This window comes from Scyliorhinus torazame, chromosome 3 (assembly GCF_047496885.1).
Source record: "Scyliorhinus torazame isolate Kashiwa2021f chromosome 3, sScyTor2.1, whole genome shotgun sequence".
NCBI lineage: Eukaryota > Metazoa > Chordata > Chondrichthyes > Carcharhiniformes > Scyliorhinidae > Scyliorhinus > Scyliorhinus torazame.
Window position 1 is genome coordinate 162,277,164 of NC_092709.1, and position 26,679 is coordinate 162,303,842.

General features: G+C 45.1%; 1 long non-coding RNA gene across 2 annotated transcripts in view; it reads left to right on the forward strand.

Moving 5' to 3' along the window:
* Positions 1-1,061: 1,061 nt before the first annotated feature.
* Positions 1,062-26,679, forward strand: part of LOC140409550 (uncharacterized) — a 203,908-nt gene continuing 178,290 nt past the window's right edge. The window contains exons 1-3 of one of the 2 annotated variants that reach the window (XR_011940389.1): positions 1,062-1,198; positions 2,003-2,082; positions 3,481-3,559. This is a non-coding gene — a long non-coding RNA (uncharacterized lncRNA). The remainder of the gene's footprint in view (positions 1,199-2,002; positions 2,083-3,480; positions 3,560-26,679) is intronic. The other variant, XR_011940390.1, reaches the window with a different exon arrangement.

Genomic DNA, 26,679 nt, shown 5'->3' on the forward strand with positions numbered 1-26,679 from the left:
CAAGGTTGTCCTTCTGCTTCCCATGAAATCTCCACCTCTTAGTCATGTGACATTGCTTCATAGTTAAGACAGCAGTTTCATCAATGTCAGGGGCTCCTGATGTTAACCCTTCATTCTACTCCCCCCAAAGTCTTCATCTTAACTATATACATAACTCCTATGTCGCTTCCTAAGGTCTCAGAATCACAGGGTTAGTCTCTGTAGTGCTTTTACCAATCTCCATGACCTGGGCCTGATCTCAATCCAAAATTGAGGATGAACTGAACTCTCTCGTCATTAAATAAGAGTGTCTTCTACCTGGTTCCTTGTTTTCATCCAGACCTAAATAACATCCAAGATTTAATTAGTTTCCTATCCAATGATATCAAGGCTCTTTGGTTCCTTCTGCTATTTTCCTGGTCAGTCTCAATTCTATAACATTTTGGTTGTGGAGCTCTTTCTATTATAATGCCTTTTTTTCTAATTGGTCCCTTATCCACACTCGCTCCCCAGCTTCTAGAAGGTTTAAGCCTCATGCACTGTACCTGAAGTTGAAATTACGAGCTTGACTGTCTCTTTGTTGCTCCTCATGTTTCCTAACTTTCTCACCATCATCTGAGGTAATGTTAAGTTGTAGTGTTTGTTGTAGAGCTGGAAGCTTTGTTCATAGCTGTCATCCCATCAATTGTTTTGGTGGTGAGAAACTGTTTTGTAGCAGTGAGCTTCCATAGTTATGAAAGGCTAAGTTAATATCTTCATTCTTTTTCACCAATTCTTTGATTATTCAAAACTCCTCTTTCTGCTTCTCCAATCAATTGAGGATCTTTAGGAAAAACCTGCACAAAGTTATGGAACAGCTCATTAGCAAACTGAGGTCTGTTGTTTCACACACCAGTATCTGGGATGCTGTGTGTTGCCAAGATTCTTCCTTGTGATGTAATAGCTATGTAACTGTTATGGTGCCATGGTGTCTATTCGCTACAAAACATCTGGAATGGTTATCAATGATGATGATGAAAGCTTTGCCTTTAAAGTCAAATAACTCCATTCCCAGTCACTGCCGTGGCCTCGAAGGAAAGGTGGGGGGCACGACTGGTTTGCTCTGCTCTTGGCTCACCGAGCCAAAATAAATGGCAAAGTGCCATTGAAAAGCGAGATGTTTCTTGGCTATGCAGCCACCAAGATACAAGATTCAATCCCCTCGCCCCAGAGACTTTGGGTGAGTGTTGTTCAGCACTGGTCTCCACAAACAGGGAACAGCTGGAATGGCACTCGTGGGGACCTCCAAAGGAATTGCAGGCCCCCAGCTGCATGCCGTTTGGGCAGGGTTGTGCCCGTGCACTGCTGGTGCACCTGGGTACCCTGGCAGTGCCACCTGGATGCAATCCTGGCACTGCCAAGGTGTCCAGGTGGCACTTCCAGCTGGCAGGGGCACTGCCATGGTGCCAGGTTGGCACTGCTAAGATGCCAAGCTGGCACCTTTTATGCATGTGTGTTTGGGCTGGGGCTGCCCACCGTGGGTGTTAGAGAGTGCAGGGGGGGGGGTGCGTGGGGACCCTCCCATGAGTTGGGGGATTTTAATTGTGGGCCTCGGAGATGGGGGCCAACTTTTCTCGCTATAACAGGCAGCTCCGGCGAGCAGAGCTCCCCATTGTAAAAAATGGGGCTATGCGCGGCCTCGGCTGCGAATTCCCCATTCAGGCCCCTTATTCACATGAGTAGCGTTAAATAGCTACTTGTTTCTCGGCACTGCCAGTGCCAGGAAACACGTGGCTAAACGCGCTCGCTGGGGGACTTGATTCCCTTTTAAGAAGATCGCGCCCATAGGCTTTGCATCTGTCCTTAGGATTATGAGATGTTCTACTACCAGCTTTCCACAGCCAGAAAATAAGCATCGAAATTCATTCCTAAACACCTCACTGGACTGCTTTTCAGAAATTCCATCAACCCCGTAAATGAGCCTCAGCTGCACACATGCTTTTCTGCTCAATAATGATGACTCCTGGTTCTTTATCACATACAGGAGTTCCACAATTTCTTCATCCTGTACCTTAGTTTCCTGGACCTTCCAACTGAATGGACTATGGCTGTAAAGTGATATTTGTAAGCCATTTTACTTCATCTAATTATAGTGAAACACCTGCCTTAGTATCTAGCTGGAAATCTTTGCAGTGACCATCAATGTCTTGCTAATGCTCCAATAATGATTTTCTATTTTGTTGTCTTCTGCTATGAAAGTAATTTTTTTTACTTCTATGGCTCTGTCCCTTGGATTTTCCATGGTTTTGTTGGTATTTTCTCTATCTTCTTATAAGCTTTAGGAACTTTGGATCAGCATGCTATTTTCAAATGTCCAAATGTCCCATATTTGTGACACTCAGCTCCAGATGTTGAGTCTTCTTCCTGTTTGTGTAGGGTTTTCCCGCCACACTGAGAATGGCGGTTGGTACTTTTTCCTGATTTTGTGATTCACTGTACTTTGTCTTTTTTGTCCAACCTATTGAATGGCTTCACTCGTTTTTCTCCAAGGGACACCACTTTCCCCACAAACAACTGCTCTGTTTAGCCTTCTAAGCTTTTTCTGTCACACTATTTGTATTTCCTTTGTAAGAAATAAATCTTCCCTCATTTGCAAAAAATCATAGAATCATAGAATTTACAGTGCAGAAGGAGGCCATTTGGCTCATCGAGTCTGCACTGGCCCTTGGAAAGAGCACCCTAGCTAAGACCACACCTCCACCCTATCCCCGTAACCCAGTAACCACACCTGACCTTTTTGGACAATAAGGGCAATTTAGCATGGCCAATCCACCTAACCTATACATCTTTGGACTGTGGGAGGAAACCGGAGCACCCGGAAGAAACCCACGCAGACACAGGGAGAATGTGTAGACTCCCATCAGACAGTGACCCAAGCCGAAAATTGAACCCAGATCCCTGGCACTGTGAAGCAACAGTGCTAACCACTGTGCTACTGTACCGACCCTCATCTGACAGGGTTTCATCTCAGATCCCAATTATTATATTGTCATGTATTAATTGATTTCTGAGTGTCCCATAGGCATAGTTCTCCGCGGGTCTGTACAAGTAATAGATAAATATGTCTATGGATTCACCCAGTTTTTGCCTCCCTTATTAAATTTGGCTTAGAATCATAGAATTTACAGGGAGACATCGGGTCTGCACCGGCCCTTGGAAAGAGCACTCTACTTAAGCCCATGCCTCCACCCTATCCCCATAACCCAGTAACCCCACCTAACTGTTTTTGGACACCAAGGGCAATTTATCATCTACTGTGCGCCTACTGTGTAAAGTAAAATATTGACCTGATCCTTCTGTTCCCTCTTGTGCAACCTGAAGCTGTTCTGTATCTGAAGAATTCCTTCCGTCAATTGTCCCAGTGTTGTGCCTGTTGCAAACATTCAGTGCTTCGGATGAATTCTGTGAGTGGCAATATCTACCCCATGCTTCCCCTGAACTGTGGATCTGTTGTTGCTTCAGAGTTTGGCTGTTTGACTGTGATCTGGATCGCTGCTGTCTGGACATTGCTTCTGCTGCATCCTTAAAGTTTCATTCTCAGGTGAGTCTTCAATCTTTTTCCCTGTCCTTTTTCCAAGTAGTTGGCAGTCTCTCAGACCTGTAACGAAAGAGAAAATGCTGGAAAATCTCAGCAAGTCTGGCAGCATCTGTAGGGAGAGAAAAGAGCTAACGTTTCGAGTCCGAAGACTCTTTGTCAAAGCTAACAGACAGAGAAAGTGGGAAATATTTATACTGTGGAGTGAGAATGAAAGATGAGTCATAGCCACAGAAACCCAGGGAAACCGGGTGCTAATGGCCACAGAAACCAACGGGAAAGAGTGTTAATGGCAGTCCCCAGAGAGGACAAAAGATGTGAAAGGTCTTAGCACCTGATTTCCCTGGGTTTCTGTGGCTATGACTCACCTTTCATCCTCACTCCACAGTATAAATATTTCCCACTTTCTCTATCTGTTAGCTTTGACAAAGAGTCATCGGACTCAAAACGTTAGCTCTTTTCTCTCCCTACAGATGCTGCCAGACTTGCTGAGATTTTCCAGCATTTCCTCTTTCGTTTCAGATTCCAGCATCCGCAGTAATTTGCTTTTCTCTCAGACCTGTAGTTTTCTCCGGGTGTTTTTCTGGGTCATTATACTCTGACTGCTGCCATTGTGCACAAGAAAGTCGACAGAAACCACCAGCTGCCAGGTGTTACGTCTTGAGGTTGGTGTCTTGATGGGATTTCTTTAAGGTTTGCCTGTTACCCTAAGAATGCTACCATAAGGCAGCACAGTGGCACAGTGGTTAGCATTGCTGCCTCACAGCGCCGAGGTCCCAGGTTCGATATTGCTCTGGGTCATTGTCCGTGAGGAGTTTGCACATTCTCCCCGTGTTTGCATGGGTTTTGCCCCCACAACCCAAAGATGTGCAGGGTAGGTGGATTGGCCATGCTAAATTGCCCCTTAATTGGAAAAAATGAATTAGGTACGCTACATGTTTTAAAAAGAAGCTACCATAAACTGATATTTGTAAAAAAAAACGTGTTTATATACAGATCTAGGTTCATCTCAGCACTCTACATGTTGTAATTCTGCATCCCACCAAGTAACAGTCTTTTAGACATGTGAAATTCTACCACAGTCACACCATCGGTTACATCAGTGTTAGATGCTCCTGATGTTAACCCTTTACTCTAAGCACACCATCAACCCTGCAACTCAAACTTGATGCTAAGTGACAGGGAGAGTCGAGGCAGCTAATTCTTGGCAGCTCATCCAAGGCAAGAGGTGCTGGCTCCCCAAGGTAAGTAGTTCTTTTAGCATTCCTTGTGCGTCAACAGGAGTTCTGTCTCTGACCCCTCCAGGAAATCTTTGACTTCTCCCAACCTTGATCTTTAACCTTCCTCCCAAGACCTCCCATTCATCGGCTAGGGCTACCGCTAGTATTCTCTCCCACAGTTTAGCCAGACAGTCCATTTGGCTGGATGCAGGACTAGGGGCAATTTTACAGTATGATATGGCTCTACTATTGAAATCAGTAATGGTCATTTCTCGTCCTTGCTTGTTCTCCAGCTTATTTTAACTTCCCTGTCTCCCATTACTATAATGACCTTGAAGTCAGCCAAATTGGCAATTTAACCAGGCATTCTTCCACCTTGTAAACTGTCATTTCACAATGTTTGGGACATATAAATAGCAAGTTTTGAAACATTGACCATCTCTGCTACTAATAGAGAGAAAAACATAAGACAAGGATATTAAGTATTCCTGTAACTTGGTAACAGTACAGGGGCGGGATTCTCCGACCCCCTGCCGGGCCGGAGAATCGCCGGGGGCGGCGAATCCCGCCCCCGCCGGCTGCCGAATTCTCCGGCGCTGGGGTTTTGGCGGGGATGGGAATCGTGCCGTGCCGGTCGGCGGCCGCTGGCAGCGGCCCCCCGCTGATTCTCCGGCCCGCGATGGGCCGAGTGGCCGCCCGTTTTCGGCCGGTCCCGCCAGCGTCAATCAAACCAAGTCCGTACCGGTGGGACCTGGCTCTACGGGCGGCCTGCAGAGTCCTCGGGGGGATGTGGGGGAATCTGGCCCATGGGGTGCCCCCACAGTGGCCTGGCCCGCGCTCGGGACCCACCGATCCACGGGTGGGCCTGTGTCGTGTGGCACTCTTTCCCTCCGTGCCGGGTACTGTCAACCTCTGCGATGGCGGGTGCGGAGAAGAACCCCCCTGCGCATGCGCTGGGATGACGCCAGCCCACGCTGGAGCTCCCACGCATGCGGCAACTCGCGCTGGCCGGCGGAGGCCCTTTGGCGCCAGTTGGCGCGGTGCGAAGCCCTCCGCGCTGGTTGGCGCGGCACCAGCCCCGCCGCCGCCGGCCTAGCCCCTGAAGGTGCAGAGGGTTCCTTGGCGCCGGTATGGCCCTATCTTTCGAAATGACTAGAACTTCTACATGACGCTGACTAGCACTCCACCTAATGGATGAACTGGGCATTGCACTAACATGATTACATGATTCCCAAATGTGTAACATTTTTATTTTAAAATGCTCAGGAACACATTAGTTTAGCCCTCCACCACAATTCCAGTCCAGTGGAAAGGATTGGAAAAAGGCCAGTACTGGCAGATACTTATTTCAACCCAAGGTGGAAATTTCCACTTGGTTTTATAAGGGCCAAAGCTTCCTCCTAACCCTGGTCAAGTCAGCAATTTCAGGGGGCGTCATGTGGCCAGGTATTAGAGTGTCTGGAGTTCCTCCAGTATATTCACTAGTTTCTTATTAGAATAACTGCTTGATTGGAAAATGGATCTGTTCAAATACTGCTGCCATGTTATCCTTAGAACATCTATATAAATCTCTACATTTTGTTTTACATTATTAACCTAAGAGACTGTCATGCCTTGCAGCTGCGGAATACAATTGGGAAGGGAGTAGAAGGATAAGTGGAACAATTAAAAGAGAGGTAATGGGTTATATGGCTAATTGAATTAAATCAAAAGAAAAGCAGAATTTAAAGAACAGAATTGCAAGCAGAGGAGCTTTGTTCCCATGAGAACCAAGGCTAGTTGTCTCAATTGGAATGTTATAAGGAGTGCCTCTAACCAGGATGATAATGGCATCAAGGTCAGTGTACAATATGTCGCTTTGTATTGCCAAAGTTGTGCTGATAACAGCTTCAGCAATGAGAAATCAAGTGATATCAAGGGTTAATTAGACCAGAAGTTGAACAAATTCAACCTTCTGTACATACCATTCCTATAATTGGACAAGAACATGAAATCTGTAAGTCAATCATAGATCGTAGAATTTACAGTGCAGAAGGAGGCCATTCAGCCCATCGAGTCTGCACTGGCTCTTTGAAAGAGCAGCCTACCCAAGCCCACACCTCCACCCTATCCCCATAACCCAGTAACCCCACCCAACACTAAGGGCAATTTTGCATGGCCAATCCACCTAACCTGCACATCTTTGGACTGGGGGAGGAAACCGGAGCACCCGGAGGAAACCCACGCACACACGGGGAGAACGTGCAGACTCCGCACAGACAGTGACCCAAGCCGGGAATTGAACCTGGGACCCTGGAGCTGTGAAGCAATTGTGCTAACCACCATGCTATCGTGCTACCGTACTGAATCGATGATTGATTCAGTAAAATTTAGTGGTTTTGAACGATAGAAAGGCATATAAAAAGGGTATCAAATTATACAGAAGGTGTCGGTGACTCAAGAGACACTCAGAGCATAGGTTAGATGTTCAGGCCATGGGGTACAGGCACTTGTGGCAACTTTTGCTCAAGGCATAAATGGAGCATTAGAGCCCTTGTATACTTCGCAAACTGCTGGTCAGAAACCAAGTCATGTACCAAGTCTCAATTCTAATCAATAGAATTTACTCACTGCTGAATCATTAACTAACTATAAAGGCTTCTTATAAAGTAAACTTAACACCGAGACAAGGATGTTTTGCACTGGGAGAACAACATGCCAGGCCAATAAATGGACTAGAGGTCAGTATGTTGAGCCAGATAAGGTGTGCCGGCCTCCAGAACAAAGGAAGTGGCTCCCACCACAGGACTCAAGTTAGAGAAACTGCCTGGATTCCTGCAAGGTAGAAAGCTTAAAAGAAATCAGCGTCAGTCTCCTTAAAAAGGAAAGAAAGGAGAACAGAGAACGGGCACCTTTGTCCGTGGATATCTGGCAAGGACGAGTATATGGCAGAAGGCAATGGTGGGCAGGCAGCCGAAGCACGTCAACACTGGGGTGGGTGCTTGCTGGACTCATGCGAATAATGTGTTTCCCCACAAATCTCACCAATTCTAGTGGGGCTTTGGCAGTCACCATCCCAGCACAACTAGCAGGATTGCATTCCACAGAATTTTAGTCCCTTAATATAAATGTTAAAGCATTGCTTTCACTGCCCATGTCTTCAAGAATTTCCATACAAAAGACAGATACTGCTAAATAATTCATTACGTTGTCCAACCACTGGGATTTCTGGTGTACAATCATATTGCAATAGTTTAGAATATTCTGTAAAATCTTAGAGGAAACATCTTGCTTGGAAATGAAATTTGGAGGGAGGGCCCGGGAGGCAGAAACACAGGAAGTAAAAACAAATAAAGAGCAATAAGGAAGCAATAAGAAAAGAAAATAGAGCTTAGAGAAGAAAATGGCAGCAAGAAGAAGCAAAATTATATACAATAAATTACATATAATAAGATACATTTGGACTTCTATATAGACTAAGTGAGACAAAAAGAAATATGAAAGCACCCTTTAATACAAGTTGAGCACCCCTTATCCGAAATTCGAAAAGTTCCGCAGGATTCTCCGACCCCCTGACGGGTCGGAGAATCGTCGGGGGGCGGCGTGAATCTCGCCCCCGCTGGCCGCCGAATTCTCCGGCACCGGAGATTCGGCGGGGGCGGGAATCGCGCCGCGCCGGTGGGTGGCCCCCCCTGGCGATTCTCCGGCCCGCGATGGGCCGAGGTCCCACTGGTGTTATCCTGGTCCCGCCGGCGTGAATTGAACCACGTCCCTTACCGGCGGGACCTAGCGGCACGGGCGGGCTCCGGGGCCCTGCGGGGTGTCGTGGGGCGATCTGGCCCCGGGGGATGCCCCCACGGTGGCTTGGCCCGCGATCGGGGCCCACCGATCCTTGGGCGGGCCTGTGCCGTGGGGGCATTCTTTTCCTATGCGTGCCCATCAGCCTCCGCCATGGCCGACGCATAGGTGACACCCCCCTGGCGCGCATGCGCGGGGATGACGTCAGCAGCCACTGATGCTCCCACGCATGCCCAGACTTCCGCTTGCCGGCGGAGTCCCTTCGGCCCCGGCTGGCATGGCGCCAAAGGCCATCCACGCCAGCCGGCGGGACAGCAACCACTCCGGCGCAGGCCTAGCCCCTAAAGGTGAGGGCTTGGCCCGTAAAGGTGCAGAGAAATCCGCACCTTTGGGGCGGCCCAACGCCGGAGTGGTTCACACCACTCCATCCCGCCGGGACCCCCCGCCCCGCCGGGTAGGGGAGAATCCAGCCCCGAAATCCACACTTTTATTTTGGCTTGGCCAAACATTGCTGAATCAATCTACTGTTTCTTCGTGCTGTCTTTGATGTAAGATTTGGTGGTGGATTTTAGCCTCCTGGACATGGCGCTGTTCTCCACATAGCGCTTGTGGATCGCTATGGCTACTCTCAGTGTCTTGGGATGTCGGAGGTCCACCTGCCTCAACCCGTTACAAGCGAACCAGAAATCCAACGTGTCCATGCCTTTCTCCCTCTCCAGGAAGGTGCATAAGAAATGGGCTCCATCCTGATCGCTGAGAAGCGAGTGTAAAGACTTGGTCCACCCGATGAGGGCGGATTCTGGAGACACGCTGCCCTCAGGCTCGCCCAGCTCGTCGTCCTCCCTTCTGGGTGTGAAAGTGACAGCTTTGGGATTGAGGATTTGTATCTTGGTGGCCTGGGAGCTATGGGCTTTGCATCTGTTCCCTTCCTCACCTGGCACCGGCGGGTGAGGGGCACCTGCTTGGAAGTTGCCGGCGTTTGGAAGGCAAGACACCATGAGAGCGGTGCTCATGGCTGTGGATGCGGGCCTGAGTTCTTGCTATCTCTCTTTCAGTCGGCTTTGCAAAGCGCCTCTCCAGTCAGCAGGGAATCACAGAGCCGTCTTCTGTCTGCAATAGAAATATCGATCTAATGTAACCCAGGGCCCCTCTACTTCAAACAGGATGAGAAGCAAAAAAAACCCACACACACAGCAAGCAAGGCAGGCATTTCAATCAAATCTTAGTGTGTGTCTTTCGAGTCAAGATATCTCTGGAAGATAAACAAAAGTATAAAAAACTGTCCTGAAGGCTATTGAAATGTGGAAGACTCGCTGGATGAGCTAACCCATTATATAATTTTACAGGTATACCAAAGTCCTAAAAATTCTAAAATGCGATACAGTTTCAGCCCCAAGCATTTTGAATGCGCAACCTGTACTTTATATCAATATTTATTATTTCTAAATTACAAGAGTGAATGCATGTCATTGAGCAAAGGAAATTATCAAATCAAGTAAATGTGTTTCTTCAATGTGGTTTTAACTTTCAACATTGTTGTCAATTTCCAATTTCTCCTTGACTACACACAAATCCATTATCAAAGGTAACTGCCGTGCAGACTACTGCACAAGGTACTGACTGCAAACTGCAAATTGCTTTCATCACCAGTTCACTATCAAGCTTCAAAGTGAAGATAAATTCACCTTTTGACAGCTGCAGTCAGACACAACCTTGAGAAATATTGCTGCAGCAGGAAAAGCCAAGCCTGACAGATGCATTAGGCAGAACTTTAACTCACTGGGGTGGGGTTCTGGTGTGGAAGGGGTTTTTAATTCCTCAGAAATTCTGGCACAGCAGAAAGCCTAGAATCATCCACTCCCACCTTTAACTGGTGCGCTTTTTGAAGATGTACAGAAAACTTCCATGGAATTGTCGGGTCTGACATTTAAATACATAAAGAAGACACTAATTCTGAATTTAACCCAGAATTCTAGCTTTAAAAGCCACAGGTTTCTTGATCTATGTGAAACTCGTTAGGGTAAACAAAGTGAATATAATATGGGGATTGATGGCTCTATGAAATTCTCAAGCTGGAGGGAGAGACCTTTAAAGATTGGAACTGCACAGTCATTTCCTTGCTTAGGAGAAAGGCTTTTGTTCTTCTGGGATTATGCATTCATTGCTTTACAGATCATTTCCAACATTTGGAAGTCAATTCTGCAGCTTGGACTTTGCTTATCCTGATCAGCACTTCCCTGCTATCAGCCTTCACTGCAGGAGAGGAGGAGCTAATGCAACTCTAACTTGGACCTCAGATGAGGAATCTTTTTTATTCTTTTTGTGGGACTTGGGCTTCTCTGGGTAGGCCAGCATTTCTATTCTCCATCCCAATTGCCCTCGAGCAGGTATGGTGAGCTTCCTTCTTAAACTTTTCAAGTTCATGTGCTATATGTACGGGAATAGGAGAAGAAACAATGTCCACAGCACTAAGAGCAGGAGCAGCAGTTGCAGCAGCTGTCTCCTACTCAGCTACCTTCTGCTCCACAGGACAGGGGCCCTCTTGGACACAGAGATTCAAAGCTGGCGAAACCCCCACCACAGGATATGTAATAATAATAATAATCGCTTATTGCCACAAGTAGGCTTCAATGAAGTTACCGTGAAAAGCCCCTCGTCGCCACATCGGTGCCTGTTCGGGGAGGCCGGTACGGGAATTGAACCTGCACTGCTGGCATTGTTCTACATTACAAGCCAGCTGTTTAGCTCACTGTGCTAAACCAGCCCCTAAGTCAAACATTCTCCACATGACTGAGCATCAGTATGTCAGGAGTCTAAGGTTGTCATGGCATATCATAGCTGTCATCTGCAGCCTCCTGGAACACGACTCCCTTCCCAATGGACGAGGGTGGCACACATTGCCGATGGCCATCAAGGTCATCAAACCTGTGGCTTCCTTTGCTTTTTGGCTACTTCCCGCTATCTCCAGGTAAGATCTGCAGGATCTCGGCTGCCCAAAAGGTTATCTCCCAGGTGACCGATGTCATGTTTACCAAGGCTGCCACTTACATCCAATTTGCTACTGATGACTTAGTCAGCACAAGAGAGCTCTCACATTTTCTGCTCTGGCTGGATTCCCAAAGGGTCAGCAATCATTATTGCACACAAGCAACAAACAAAGTGCCCTCAGATCGTCCAACAGTCTGTATCGATTGGAAGGGATTCCATTCTGTAAATGTTTATCTCTTGTGTGAACACCAGATGATTTTTGTACATGCGTACATGAGATATCCTGAATGCTGTCATGAAGCCTTCATAATGTATCAGTCACACCTTCCACACCTTTTCATATATCCACACAGAGTGAATGGGCGGCACCTTGGAGTCTTTAAGGATGAGGCTAATGGCACCAGTGAGACCCTCTAACATTGATGCAGAGGAAAGATTCAACTGCAGTCAGAGGAACATTAAGGTCACTCAAAGAACAAGCCTTTTTGTTCAAATTGTAATTTAGGTGCCTGAATCGATCTGCAGGTGCTGTTCAGTGTGTACCGGCAAGGTTGTCCAGGATGATAGTGGTCTGCTCTGCCTTGTACAACACGGTGGTGTAGAGGGGGCAGGAGCCATTTGGTTCATTTAAATATGTGCAGAGAACATATTCTCCCAGCACCCAGGAGTCACCGGCTGCAATGGCGAGGCCTCAGCTGAGTACCAATAAATATCGGCCTCCACAAGAGGAAACCAGGTGTGATGGCCACTCTAGGGATCTCGGAGGCCATTGCAGCTCAGGGTGGCCAGGGACAGGGCAGGGAAACACCCTGGCACAGGCACCCTAGCAGTGCCAACCTTGTAACCTGGCAGTGCCAACCTGGCATTGCCATGGTGTCGGGGCACTGCCTTATTGGCAATGCCAGTGTGCCAGGTTGGCATTGCCAAAGGTTAGGTACTGAGGGGTGCCATGCCCATGAAAGGTGGGGTATGAAGGGTGGGGGTTGAAGGAGTATATGAAGGGGCATCATAAAGGTTGGGGAGTGAACGGGGTCCTGAAATGGAGAGGCCTGAAAGTGGGGGACTGAGAGGGAGAGGCCCTAAAGATGGGGTGCCCTCAGGGACCCCATAGCTGTGTGCTCACCCTGGGGGAGGGGGAGGGGGGTGATGCTCATGTCTGCAGGGAGTGGGGCACATTGTCTGTGGGTGGGGCTGTGGGGACCGCAAGCTCACTTAGAGATCATGGCACCCTTTCAAAATGGCATCGCGATCTCAGAGGAGCCGGTTGGCCCAGCAAGTTTATTCCCCACTGCTGGAAAATAGTTCTAAGTGTGGGCTAGACCGGGGTGAAACTCCCCAACCCCCCAAAAATTAATTAAGTGTGGGTGAATCCAGGTCTGGATCTCACTCAAAACGTGGGCAGGACACACCCTGCCAAATTTGCCCAAAATTACATTTAGTCATTTTTTGATTGCATTGTACTCATTGGTTTTAGTCTCGATAACGCCATTGAATTGAACTATTAAAAGCTTTTCCTTTTTTTGTGTTTCTTTTGCCATTTAAGCAAAACAATGAATTATAGGTTACACAGTCGATTCAGGTCAAATATATTCCCAAACCGGTTTTGGATAAAAAAAGGCAAAAAAAATGGGGCACTCACATTTACTTGTGGCTTTACTATCTGGATTTTTGGGGGGCATGTTAACCGAATAGAATGAGTGGGTTTGTGTTGGGTGGGCAGGTTAAAGTCTTTATTCCCAATTCAAGCCCCCCTCCAACCTGCCCACATCCAGGTTGGTATATTAAATATGATAATAAGACTGCAAATGTTAATATCATTCATCTTTACAACTTTAATGGTTGATGGTTGAATATTCCAAGCATTGGAGAACCTGGCAGTCAGAAACAGGCATGGAATTGGCAGATCCAGGAAACGATAACCTTTATACCCAATTTGAACACTAATGAAAGGAGAGAAATGTTGTCAAGAGATTTGTCTTGAACCCATCAGGACAATCACAAGAATGTCAAATTTCAAACAATCACAACAATTTATACTACAGGAGAAAAGTATGTGTTGATTGGTTGGCAAGTCGACTCTGATTGATAGTGTCATGGAGAAAGCAACAGAGAGCTTCTGGGTAAAAAAAGTTGTAGGGCGGGATTCTCCGACCCCCCGCCGGGTATTCTCCGGCACCGGTTTTCGGGCGGGTGCGGGAATCACGCTACGTCGGTCAGGGGCTGTTGGCAGCGGCCCCCTGCAGCAATTCTCCAGGCACGGATGGGCTGAGCGACCGCCCGTTTTTGGCCAGTCACGCCGGCGTGGATTGGACATGGTCCCACACGGCGGGACCTGGCAGGTAAGGTCGCTGGTGCGGTCCTCGGGGGGGCGCGAATGGGATCTGAGGCGATCGGGGCCCACCGAACTGCGGGCAGGCTGTGCCGTGGGGGCACTTCTTCCTTCTGCGCCAGCCCCTGTCGGGCTCCGCCATGGCTGGCGCGGAGAAGACACCCCCCTGCGAATGTGCCAGAATACGTTGGCCAGTCTGCACATGCGCTAACTCACGCAGTCCCTTTGGTGCCAACTGGCGCGGTGCCAACCCCTCCGGCGCAGGCCTAGCCCCCGGAAGTGCGGAGAATTTTGCTACTTTGGTCGGCCCAACGCCGGAGTGGTTCGCGCCGTTTTTGACGCTGGCGTCGGGCCATCGTGCCGATCGCAAAGAATCCCACCTGTAATGCTTGAACATGTTCCTTTTGTTTGCAGAAAGTGAGTCTCTTTGTTTATGATGTCACTTTTAGCGAGCATAAATTAGCCTTGTTACGAGCCTAAATGATCCTTTTAAATTTGACATCAGTGTAGCTATTAACACACTCAGGGTTGTTCAAGTGCTGTTCGATTTTTTTAAAAATCACTTATGGGATGTGGCCATCTCTGTTTAGGCCAGCAGTTATAGCCAATCCCTAGTTACTCTTCAGAAGGTGGTGGTGAGTTGGCTTCTTGAACCGCTGCAGGCCCTGAGGTGTAGATACACATACTGTGCTGTTAGGGAGAGAGTTACAGGATTTTGCTCCAGCAACGGTGAAAGAATGCCAATATATTTCCAAGTCAGGGTGGTGAGTGACTTGGAGGGAAACCTCCAGGTGGTGGGATTCCCAGGTAGCTGCTGCTCTTGACCATCTAGATGGTTTCGGTCGTGGGTTTGGAAGGTGCTGCCTAAGAAACCTTGGCAAGTTCCTGCAGTGCATCTTGCAGAATCACATGTAACTGCAGGCATCTTATTTTAGGTTTAGCAAATGTTGGCTGGTTGAGTATGGTCTGTACCCTGACTATTATCATTTACCGGAGTAGCAGCCTGAGACAGTTTGCTGAATCCATTGTTATATTATTTAGATACTTTGCCTTTCCAGGGTGATTTGAGAGATCGACCTTGCAATAACTAATGTGAGTTATATTTTCTACTAACAGGAAGTGCCATCAGTCAAAAATACATTCTGCCTCCAACGAAACTGAGCAATGTCATGTATGTATTTCAGCGCTGGTGTCATGCCAGGTGCATGTACCCCATACATCCCAAAGATTAGCTGATAAAATCAAATAACATGCTCTTCTGGCAGTTCATATTGAACAGAGCACAAACTATACTTAACCAGCCCATGTGTGCAAATTCCAAAACATCTACTTTTAGATGTGATTATGAGATTTGGCATCACTCACTGAACAATCCTGAGTATGATAATAGCTAAACTAACAACCACTTTAAAATAATCAGATGAGATTTCAACATGACTCATTTAAACATGCTTGCAGCAATCTACATTCTATATATTGATCTGTTCCCTACAAATAAAAGTAATGTTTTCAAGCTTTGCAACTTTTTTGAATTACCCGAAGGAATGGGAAACCCACAGTTACCTGTTAATTTCTTCAACCAATCAGAGTTTACTTGCCAAGCAATCAGCAGCCTCTTTCCTCCTATAGTATAAATTGGTACGATCGTGTGAAATTTGGTATTCTCACATTTGTCCAGATGAATGGAAGATAAAAAGTTTTGGCAACATGTCTTTTCTTTCAGCAATATTCAAGTTCTATACTAACAAATGACTGTTTATACATGACTCAGGTCCCCCCCCCCTCCCCCGCCAACATAAAGGTGACTGACCAAATGCACAAAAAACTCTCATAGAACATACAGTGTAGAAGGAGGCCATTCAGCCCATCGAGTCTGCACCGACGCACTTAAGCCCTCACCTCCACCCTATCCCCGTAACCCAATAACCCCTCCTAAACTTTTTTTTTTGGTCACTAAGGGCAATTTATCATGGCCAATTTGTTATGGGCCAGGGTTTAGAGAACCCCAAAGTGTATCATGGAGTTCACCTGACCCACAACTTTTAATAGATTGTGGTATGGGGAGCCCACGGCCCACTCTACAGGTGTGGTACAGCAGAAATGGAAACATATTTTTTAAAGCAAAACAATGTTTATTTTATGAACTCAAGTTAACCTTTTTAAAACATACAGTGAACATCTTAGCAACCATTAATTCAAATTCAACCCCAAAGACTACAACACTAAGTAATCCTTTAAGCTTTCCTTTTAACATCTTTTACCAGAAGTACATCAGTTTAAAGTCATTACTGAAATCATTTATAATTCTGAATTCACCATATGATCAAGAGATAGTCTTTTGATGTCAGAGAGAACAGCAGTACAGCTGCTTGGTCTGGCTTCAGCTCCAACACAGAAAACGAAACTAAAACACACCAAGCAGCAAAAAACGAAAGTAAAAAGCTGGCAGACAGCCCAGCTCCACCCACCCTCTGACATCACTGCAGTAGTAAACACCCATTTCTTAATGGTACTCTCACTGCAGATATTTATATACACACCCATTTATAAACACCCATTTCTTAAAGGTACTTTCACATGACACCTCCCCCCAAGGAAAAAAAACTCCATAAACTTCAAGATGGTTTCACTTTTCAGCTTTTCACTATCCTTTAACAAATGCACACAGTAAATATACTTTTTAGTTTCAAAAAACAACACACGCAAACAGGTATAATAACAGGTCCATTTTTCTTTTCGTTCTTCTTCCTCCAACTGAAAGTGCTTCCGTTCATCACATTCGTGACAAAGCATCGGCTATCATGTTTTCTCATCCTGCCACATGTACTTTTTAAAAATGAAATAGTTGTAACAATAAACTCCAGCGAAACAGCCTTGCATTATTATTCCGGAATCGCTCCAAAAACGTCAACGGATTATGATCAGTATATATAACGGTGTCAGATGGATTGCTGGTCACATAAATCTGAAAATGTTCCAAAGCCAGCACCAAACTCAAAGTCTCCTTCTAAATCGCGAATACTTTTTCTGGTGAGAATTCAATTTCTTTGAAAAAGAACCAATAGGCCGCTCGAGCCCTTCGTCGTTGTCTTGTAGAGGCACCACACCTACACCCACATCACTCGTATCAACCGCCACTTTGAATAGGTTCGTATAATTTGGAATGGTTAACACAGCAGCAGTGGTTAACACAGCCTTCAAGCCATCAAATGCCTGTTGACACTCCGCTGTCCACTGGAATTTGTTACGCTTCTTGAGCAAGTCTGTCAGTGGAGCGACCACACTAAAATTCGGGACAGATTTCCGGTAAAAACCACTCATACCAAGAAATTGCATTATTTCCCATCATGTCGAGGGTATCGGAAACTCCTCAATAACTTTTGTTTTCACATCCCGTGGGACGATTCGACCCTGTCCGATTGAATGGCCAAGGAAAGTGACTTAGTGACTTGGGCCTTTCCAAATTCACTTTTGGCTAGGTTTATCACCAAACGCGCCTCCTGAAGTCAATCAAGTAACTCCATCCGATGTTTGAAATGTTCTGTCCATGTCTGGCTGAAAATTACGAGATCGTCGATGAATACTGCACAATTGGGTAATCCTGAAATGACTTTGTTAGTTAACCATTGAAATGTGGCTGGGGCGTTTTTCATGCCAAATGGCACACCTTTGAAATGGTATATACCATCTGGAGTCACAAAAGCTGAAATCCCCTTCGCCCTTTCGGATGAAGGTACCTGCCAGTAATCTTTAAATAAATCCAATTTGGAAATAAAAGCTGATTGTCCCACTTTCTCAATGCAATCCTCCAAATGTGGGATAGGATAAGAGTCCATTCTTGTAACTGCATTAACCTTTCTATAGTCCACACACAACCATTGGGTACCATCTGGTTTAGGTACCATCACTATGGGTGAGCTCCATTGGCTGCAACCCACTTCAATTATGCCATTTTTAAACATACTCTCAATCTCTTTGTTAACCTGTGCCAATTTTAAAGGGTTAAGTTCTGTATGGATGTTGTTTGATTGGAACATAAGAACATAAGAACTAGGAGCAGAAGTAGGCCATCTGGCCCCTCGAGCCTGCTCCGCCATTCAATGAGATCATGGCTGATCTTTTGTGGACTCCGCTCCACTTTCCGGCCCGAACACCATAACCCTTAATCCCTTTATTCTTCAAAAAACTATCTATCTTTATCTTAAAAACATTTAATGAAGGTGCCTCTACTGCTTCACTGGGCAAGGAATTCCATAGATTCACAACCCTTTGGGTGAAGAAGTTCCTCCTAAACTCAGTCCTAAATCTACTTCCCCTTATTTTGAGGCTATGCCCCCTAGTTCTGCTTTCACCCGCCAGTGGAAACAACCTGCCCGCATCTATCCTATCGATTCCCTTCATAATCTTATATGTTTCTATAAGATCCCCCCTCATCCTTCTAAATTCCAACGAGTACAGTCCCAGTCTACTCAACCTCTCCTCGTAATCCAACCCCTTCAGCTCTGGGATTAACCTAGTGAATCTCCTCTGCACACCCTCCAGTGCCAGTACATCCTTTCTCAAGTAAGGAGACCAAAACTGAACACAATACTCCAGGTGTGGCCTCACTAACACCTTATACAATTGCAGCAGAACCTCCCTAGTCTTAAACTCCATCCCTCTAGCAATGAAGGACAAAATTCCATTTGCCTTCTTAATCACCTGTTGCACCTGAAAACCAACTTTCTGCGACTCATGCACGAGCACACCCAGGTCTCTCTGCACAGCAGCATGTTTTAATATTTTATCATTTAAATAATAATCCCTTTTGCCGTTATTCTTACCAAAATGGATAACCTCACATTTGTCAACATTGTATTCCATCTGCCAGACCCTAGCCCATTCACTTAGCCTGTCCAAATCCCTCTGCAGACTTCCAGTATCCTCTGCACTTTTTGCTTTACCACTTATCTTAGTGTCGTCTGCAAACTTGGACACATTGCCCTTGGTCCCCAACTCCAAATCATCTATGTAAATTGTGAACAGTTGTGGGCCCAACACTGATCCCTGAGGGACACCACTAGCTACTGATTGCCAACCAGAGAAACACCCATTAATCCCCACTCTTTGCTTTCTATTAATTAACCAATCCTCTATCCATGCTCCTACTTTCCCCTTAATGCCATGCATCTTTATCTTATGCAACAACCTTTTGTGTGGCACCTTGTCAAAGGCTTTCTGGAAATCCAGATATACCACATCCATTGGCTCCCCGTTATCTACCGCACTGTTAATGTCCTCAAAAAATTCCACTAAATTAGTTAGGCACGACCTGCCCTTTATGAACCCATGCTGCGTCTGTCCAATGGGACAATTTCCATCCAGATGCCTCGCTATTTCTTCCATGATGATAGATTCCAGCATCTTCCCTACTACCGAAGTTAAGCTCACTGGCCTATAATTACCCACTTTCTGCCTACCTCCTTTTTTAAACAGTGGTGTCACGTTTGCTAATTTCCAATCCGCCGGGACCACCCCAGAGTCTAGTGAATTTTGGTAAATTATCACTAGTGCATTTGCAATTTCCCTAGCCATCTCTTTTAGCACTCTGGGATGCATTCCAACAGGGCCAGGAGACTTGTCTACCTTTAGCCCCATTATCTTGCCCATCACTACCTCCTTGGTGATATCAATCCTCTCAAGGTCCTCACCTGTCATAGCCTCATTTCCATCAGTCACTGGCATGTTATTTGTGTCTTCCACTGTGAAGACCGACCCAAAAAACCTGTTCAGTTCCTCAGCCATTTCCTCATCTCCCATTATTAAATCTCCCTTCTCATCCTCTAAAGGACCAATATTTACCTTAGCCACTCTTTTTTGTTTTATGTATTTGTAGAAACTTTTACTATCTGTTTTTATATTCTGAGCAAGTTTACTCTCATAATCTATCTTACTCTTCTTTGTAGCTTTTTTAGTAGCTTTCTGTTGCCCCCTAAAGATTTCCCAGTCCTCTAGTCTCCCACTGATCTTTGCTACTTTGTATGCTTTTTCCTTCAATTTGATACTCTCCCTTATTTCCTTAGATATCCACGGTCGATTGTCCCTCTTTTTACCGTCCTTCCTTTTTGTTGGTATAAACCTTTGCTGGGCACTGTGAAAAATCACTTGGAAGGTTCTCCACTGTTCCTCAACTATTTCACCATAAAGTCTTTGCTCCCAGTCTATCTTAGCTAGTTCTTCTCTCATCCCATTGTAATCTCCTTTGTTTAAGCACAAAACACTAGTGCTTGATTTTACCTTCTCACCCTCCATCTGTATTTTAAATTCCACCATATTGTGATCGCTCCTTCCGAGAGGATCCCTAACTATGAGATCCTGAATCAATCCTGTCTCATTACACAGGACCAGATCTAGGAACGCTTGTTCCCTCGTAGGTTCCATTACATACTGTTCGAGGGAACTATTGCGGATACATTCTATAAACTCCTCCTCAAGGCTGCCTTGACCGACCTGGTTAAACCAATCAACATGTAGATTAAAATCCCCCATGATAACTGCTGTACCATTTCTACATGCATCTGTTATTTCTTTGTTTATAGCCTGCCCCACCATAATGTTACTATTTGGTGGCCTATAGATTACTCCTATCAGTGACTTTTTCGCCTTACTATTCCTGATTTCCACCCAAATGGATTCAACCTTATCCTCCATAGCACCGATGTCATCCCTTGCTGTTACCCGGATGTCATCCTTAAATAACAGAGCTACACCACCTCCCTTACCATCCACTCTGTCCTTCCAAAAAGTTTGATACCCTCGGATATTTAACTCCCAGTCGTGACCATCCTTTAACCATGTTTCAGTAATGGCCACTAAATCATAGTCATTCACGATGATTTGCGCCATCAACTCATTTACCTTATTCCGAATACTACGAGCATTCAGGTAAAGTACACTTATGTTGGCTTTTTTACCTCTGTTCTTAATCTTAACACCTCGATCAGTAACCTCTCCTAAGTTATATTTCCTCTTAACCTTTCTCCTAATTTTCCTTGTCGTCGAACTCACATCTTCCTGTAACAACCTGCCGCATCGCTTACCATTAATGTTTTCACTTCCCGTTTTATTTCTTTTAGTATTCCTGGTCCTATTCACTGAGCTCCCCTCAGTCACTGTACCTTGTACTGTCGCCCTTTTTGATTTTTGACTATGGCTTCTCTGCCTTACACTTTCCCCCTTACTGCCTTTTATTTCTGTCCCTGTTTTACTACCTTCCAACTTCCTGCATCGGTTCCCATCCCCCTGCCACATTAGTTTAAACTCTCCCCAACAGCTCTAGCAAACACCCCCCCTAGGACATCGGTTCCAGTCCTGCCCAGGTGCAGACCGTCCGGTTTGTAGTGGTCCCACCTCCCCCAGAATCGGTTCCAATGTCCCAGGAATTTGAATCCCTCCCTCTTGCACCATCTCTCGAGCCACGTATTCATCCTCTCTATCCTGACATTCCTACTCTGACTAGCTCGTGGCACTGGTAGCAATCCTGAGATTACTACCTTTGAGGTCCTACTTTTTAGTTTAACTCCTAGCTCCCTAAATTCAGCTTGTAGGACCTCGTCCCGTTTTTTACCTATATCGTTGGTGCCTACGTGCACCACGACAGCTGGCTGTTCACCCTCCCCCCCCCCCCCCCAGAATGTCCTGCAGCCGCTCCGAGACATCCTTGACCCTTGCACCAGGGAGGCAACATACCATCCTGGAGTCTCGATTTCGTCCGCAGAACCGCCTGTCTATTCCCCTTACAATTGAGTCCCCTATCACTATAGCCCTGCCATTCTTCTTCCTGCCCAGCTGCGCAGCAGAGCCAGCCACGGTGCCATGAACCTGGCTGCTGCCGCCTTCCCCTGGTGAGCCATCTCCCTCAACAGTATCCAAAGCGGTATATCTGTTTTGCAGGGAGATGACCGCAGAGGACACCTGCACTGCCTTCCTACTCTTGCTCTGTCTTTTGGTCACCCATTTACTATCTCCCTCAGTACCTTTCACCTGCGGTGTGACCAACTCGCTAAACGTGCTATCCACAACGTCTTCAGCATCGCGGACGCTCCAAAGTGAGTCCATTCGCAGCTCCAGAGCCGTCAAGCGGTCTAACAGGAGCTGCAACTGGACACACTTCTTGCACGTGAAGGAGCCAGGGGCAGTGGACGTGTCTCTGAGCTCCCACATCGCACACGAGGAGCATGACACGGGTCTGAGATCTCCTGCCATGTCTTAAACCTTCGGTTAACTTGAACAATTTCAATTTCCCCCCCCCAAAATTTAACTAAATAAATAAACAATGAAGAAAAAAATATATATATATATACCAATGAAAAGAAACAGAAACACTACTTACCAGTCACTTACCAGGGATAAAAAGCACTTCCTCCCCACCCAGCTTCGAATTCCCACCTCGATTCAAATTCCCAAACTCACTCTTTGCTGTGTCTCACTCCTGGCTCTGTCTTCTCTCTGGCTCACTGGGAGAACTCACTGGGAATGAGTTTACAAGTGGCTCTTTTTAAACTGTCCTGAATTGACTCCCCTCCCCCACCTGCTTTCAGATCAAAGTAGATTAAAGTGACTGACACTTAACTGCCAACCAGTTATGTGAGTGGGTGGGACAGCCCTTGTTAACCTACACTGCCCAATGCCCAATACTAGCTTAATATAAATTAATTTAAACTCCTGAAATTTAAAAGGAGCTGCCTTACTGATTCAATTTAATTCAATTCAATTCCCACCTCGATTCAAATTCCCAAACTCACTCTTTGCTGTCACACTCTGGCTGTCTTCTCTGTCTCACTGGGAGAACTCACTCCCAGGGAATAGCATTACCCACATCTACATTATGTATAGCCATTTTAGTACTTCCCAGTTTATCTCTAAAACTTGCCCATGTGATATTAATAACTCTTTCAGGTCAGTCCATTTTTCCTCTGGAAGGTAACTCAACAATTTATCCCAATTTTTAAGAACATCCTCATTTTCCAATTTAATTTGAGGTATGTCAAATTCACAGGATTTGGTTCATCACTTTGAGTTGGAATCATTAAAACCTCCTCCTTTTTCTGTCCTGTCCTTTCAAAGTATCTTAAAAGCATATTCACATGACACACTCGGTGACACATAATTCACCTCACTTAATTTCCTTTCAATCTGATAAGGTCCACAAAACATTGCTTTTAAAGGTTCACCGACCACTGGTAACAACACTAAAAAAAACTTTATCTCCACTGGCAAAATTACAAACTTTGGATTTCTTGTCCGCTACTTGTTTCATCACATTTTGTGCAACTTTTAAATGTTGTCCAGCCAATTCACCTGCTCTATTTAATCGTTCCCTAAAATTTGACACGTAATCCAATAAGGTAAGTTCTGATTTCTCACTCACCAATTTTTCCTTAATCAATTTAAGTGGTCCTCTTACCACATGACCAAAAATTAGTTCAAAAGGACTAAATTTGGTTGATTCATTAGGTGCATCCCTAATTGCAAACAGTACGAATGGAATTCCTTTATCCCAATCCTCTGGATAATCGTGACAATAAGCCTTCAACATTGTCTTTAATGTCTGATGCCACCTTTCTGACGCTCTCTGCGATTCTGGATGGTACGCAGTTGATTTAAATTGTTTTATTCCTAAGCTATCCATAACTTATTTGAAAAACCTTGAGGTAAAAATTGATCCTTGATCCGATTGTATTTCTGTGGGTAATCCTTATCTAGTAAAGAATTTAAGTAACTCCTCCACAATCTTTTTAGCTGTCATATTACCTACTGGAATGGCCTCAGGAAACCTAGTAGACACATCCATTATAGTCAAAAGATATTGATTCCCATTTTTCATTTTAGGAAGCGATCCTACGCAATCAATTAGGATCCTTGTAAAAGGTTCCTCAAATGCTGGAATGGGTATTAAGGGCGCTAGTTTTATCACTGCTTGAGGTTTCCCTATCATTTGACACGTGTGACACGATTGACAACATTTAACGACATCTTTATGTACTCCAGGCTAATAAAAATGTTTCTGGATCTTAGCTTGAGTTTTCCTTATTCCCAAATGACCTCCCACTGGTACCTCATATGCAATGGGAAGGGCTGGGTGGCGGAGGGCCGGGCTGTGGATGCCGTGGGAAGGGCTGGATAGCGGAGCGGAGGGCTGTGGGTGCCGGGGGCAACACCTCCTTTCTATACCCTACCGGCAATACTACATGATGAACTTCTGCCCCCTTTTCATCCGCCTGCATATGTGAAGGTCTCCATTTTCTCATCAAGACATCACTTTTACGGTAATATCACTCTGGTATACACTCAGATTCCTCTTCCATGTATGCTTTCTGATACATCCGTTGTATTTCTATATCTTTTTGTTGTAACTCTGCCACTTTTCCTGAACTAAAAATATCCGCCTCATCCTCCATCTGTTCTTGTTCTTTTTCAACCATCTGATCAAAAATCGTTTCTGATAATTTCACTTCAACATCATCTGCACTCTTTGATTTCTCCACTTGTCTTAACCTGTGACTTTGTGACCTTGTTACTACACAATCCAGAAAAATCCCAGGATATTCGTCCTTCAACACTTCAGTTGTCTGACTTTCCACTGGCTTATCAACCACAGTAGGCATCACTCCCACCTGCGATCCAGCTATATCATTACCCAAGATAAACTGTATTCTTGGACAAAATAGTTTCTCTATTATCCTACTACCACTTCACCACTCTTCACTGGACTTTCCAACCTTACCTTATATAATGGAACACTACTCCTCTCACCCTGAATTCCACATATTACCACCTTTTCTGGCAACGTTCTTCCCAAGCTACATAACTCCTCATCTCTTACCATTAAAGATTGACTAGCTCCCGTATCTCTTAAAATTGTGACTTCTTTTCCTGCTCCTCCTGATACACATGAGTAAACCTTACCCACACAAGTAAATTCTTTAAAGAGGTCTGGCACCTTCTTATCAATCACCTCTTGTTCAGGCTGTACAATCTTTTGCACCTCCTTCGCTTCCCTTGGGCTTTCCTATACCACTCTAACAAACCCCACTGTCTTATCCTGTTTTACCACATCAGCCTTCCCAGTGCCTTTCTTCAACCACCAACACTGTGGCTTTACATGACCTAGTTTATTACAGTGAAAACATCTGATATTTTTCATTTCTTTTTCACCCTCCTGGATTTCTTTTTTAATCTGAGGTACACTCTTCTTATTATCACCCATCAGATCACCTTTACCTTTACCACTTGAATATTTCTCATGTCCCCAGTTTTTATCCCTCGCAGGCTGAAACTGATGTCAGAAACCAAGCTTTGATTTATGAATTAATTCATAATCATCTGCTATTTCTGCTGCCAGCCTCGCAGGTTTAATCCTCTGCTTTTCCACATGAGTTCTCACTACATCAGGAATTGAATTTTTAAACTCCTCCAAAAGTATAATTTCTCTGAGAGCTTCATACGTTTGGTCTATTTTCAAAGCCCTTATCCACTATCAAAATTACTCTTTGATCGTTTCAATATCCATGTATGTTTGACCAAATTATTTCCGTAAATTTCTAAACCTTTGTCTGTAGGCTGCAGGCACAAGTTCATATGCACCTAAGATAGACTTTTTCACCTCCTCATACGTCCCAGATTCCTCCTCCAGTAGTGATGCAAACACTTCACTAGCCCTACCTACCAGTTTTGTTTGAATCAGTAATACCCACATGTCCTGTGGCCATTTCATTTGTTTAGCCACCTTCTCAAATTAAATGAAAAAGGCTTCTACCTCCTTCTCATGAAACCTTGGCAATGCGTGGACATATTTAAATAAATTCCCACCGAGCCTTCGACGTTGATGCTCTTTCTCACTATCCTCATCACTATCATCCAACTGTACATTTCTTTTTATGCCTGCCAATTTTACCTGACTGTCATGTTTCATGGCCATTTTCTGAAGTTCAAAATCTCTCTCATTATCTTTTCCCCTGCTCTGTATCTCTCTTTCTCTTTCTTTTTGTTCTGCTAGAGTTATTCTTTCTGTTTTTCTTTCTTCTCTCTCTTTTTCCTCTCTCTCTCTCATTCTCTTTCTTTTTCCTCTCTCTCTCTTTCATATTCAAGCTGCTTTAATTCTTTCTCATGTTCCATTTGTTTAATTTGTCACTGAATTTTTGCCATTTCCAATGAGTCAAACTGTATCTCAGGCAACTTTAAATGCTTAGCCACTGCCATAATTACCTCATCTTTTTGCATTTTGTCAGGTAATGTTAACTGCAATGTTTTTTGCCAAATCTAACAGTCTGCTTTTAGTCTTTGTCCATAAGGTACTACGTGTGACTGTCTCCACCGCCAAAAACTTCAGAGCCTCTGAAAGAGCCATTGTTCACAACACACTCCCTACTTAAACTAAAATACCACACCTGAAAAGCACCCACAATATGCTCGCCCCTCACTGTCTTTAAGTTCACTAAGCCAATCCAATAGATAGACTTTTAGCCACCTTGAGCCCCCAATTTGTTATGAGCCAGGGTTTAGAGAACCCCAAAGTGTATCATGGAGTTCACCTGACCCACAACTTTTAATAGATTGTGGGATGGGGAGCACACGGCCCACTCTACAGGGGTGGTACAGCAGAAATGGAAAAGTATTTTTTAAAGCAAAACAATGTTTCTTCTATGAACTCAAGTTAAACTTTTTAAAACATACAGTGAACATCTTAGCAACCATTAATTCAAATACAATCCCGAAAGACTACAACACTAAGTAATCCTTTAAGCTTTCCTTTTAACATCCATATGACTTAA